The sequence below is a fragment of the Apteryx rowi genome, unplaced genomic scaffold (genome assembly GCF_003343035.1).
Source record: "Apteryx rowi isolate R43461 unplaced genomic scaffold, aptRow1 scaffold_140, whole genome shotgun sequence".
Lineage (NCBI taxonomy): Eukaryota > Metazoa > Chordata > Aves > Apterygiformes > Apterygidae > Apteryx > Apteryx rowi.
Genome location: NW_020447642.1, coordinates 896,522 through 898,237, shown reverse-complemented (window position 1 = coordinate 898,237; position 1,716 = coordinate 896,522). Strand labels below are relative to the sequence as shown.

Genomic DNA, 1,716 nt, shown 5'->3' with positions numbered 1-1,716 from the left:
CCGTGGGAACCGCGCGCAGCCGTGGGAAATGCGCGCGCGCGCGCGGCCGTGATTCATTTCCCCGCGCGGGATTTGTTCACCGCGCGGCCCCGGGCGGCGAGCAGCGCTCCGCGCTTCGGCGGGGGAAAACATTTCGAGGCACTACGCTTTCCTCGCTTTTATTACCTGAGGGAACTTGACAGAACTTGTAAAGACACATTTGCCGCGTTACTTCCGCCGGCCTCTTTCCTTCCAGAGAAAGCCGAATTAAAACGTCGCGTTAGGTTTTACGAAGCTGCAACTCCGGGAAACTAATATAAAGCGGCAACAAAAGATGCACGGGGGGGGGGGGGAGCGGCGCTTCCTCGTCGTGCTGCGCGTTTGCTGCGATTTTTGGGCAGCGGCAAGAAACATGCAAGCTCTACAAAAAGGTATAAACGCAAAAAGAAAGAATATCACTGATGATTTAATATTAACAGTACCAGAAGTGACGTTAAACCGTCCGCTAAAACGTTACCCTTTTCAGTCAATAAATCGCAAAGTGTCTTAAATTCATTACTTGGCACTTATTGAAATTTTGTGACGTCGAAAATGGATTAACAAAAGTGAAGCAAACCTGAGTGAAACAAAATATATTGTACTGACAACAAATGTAATGAAATAACAGCATCTTTTTTTTCTTTTTTTAAATAACTTAAAATACACTAGAAAAAATATGGTCAATATAAATAATTTTGTTTTCATGGAGAACAAATAGATACAAAGCCCGTCCATACCAAAGTTCGCTTAGAAGAGCTTTCCCTCGTGGCAAAAAGCACTAAATTCATGAGGGTCTGATCGCAAGCTGGGATAACAACCACCAGCTTCAAGGTACCCCAGATTAAATAGCTATATGTCTTTCAAATAAAAAAAAAAATCACAAGATTACGTGAATAGATACACCTTTATGAGATAAAATGTAAATGTTTGACAGTCAACTATCAATTCACAAGTTATAGCCAAAATAAACTTTGTTCGTGTGTATCAACATATTTTACATGTACCTAGTACCTCTCACTGGAATTTGCCGTTGTGTAAAGTGGTGGTTGGGAATTAAATGCTCTTTTTCTTTTTTTCTCTTTTTGCCCTCAGGACAGCAGGGAGCCGGCACGGAGAGGACAACCCCGCGCTCCCGAAGCTTTCCGCTCCCTTTTATTTCAGAGGTGGGACAGCAAACGACCAACAAAGATTTAAGAGTGAAAAAGGTAGTGCTTGATCTCTCTCTCTCTTTCTTTTTCCCTCCGAGATTAAAAGAGAAAGAACCCAGCCACATTTGTTTGTTTTGTTTTTCTACTAAAGATGAGGGTGAAGTGCAAGTGAATCAAAGGACTCCATCAATGAAATACAAATACATGCAACCCGGAATTCTGCTGGAGGAAGCATCCCGGACAGTTTTCCCATTAGAAATTCGCAGAGAAATCATTGTCTCTTTCTTCTTTTTTTTTTTTTCTTCGTCGTCGTCTTTTTTTTTTTTCCCTGTTCTTTTTTGTCGCCATTCCAGACGCGGCTGTTAAACTCAAGTATCTGATGCAACGTGAAAGGAGGCCCGCCTCTCTTATCAAATTTCTCGTATTAAAGTGAACTTCGCAGAAAAAAAAGGTCAGTTTCAAAACCTGTGAACTTCCCAGCTGCGTGTCTAGTTCCTCTGACTCTTTAAATAAGTATATATCTGCCGCCAGTTTCTCCTCTGCCGCTTTC

The 1,716-nt window shown here is 42.5% G+C and overlaps 1 protein-coding gene across 1 annotated transcript in view; it reads right to left on the bottom strand.

Moving 5' to 3' along the window:
* Positions 1 to 1,716, bottom strand: part of SHOX2 (short stature homeobox 2) — a 14,292-nt gene that overhangs the window by 3,902 nt on the left and 8,674 nt on the right. The gene's annotated exons all lie outside the window — the stretch shown is intronic.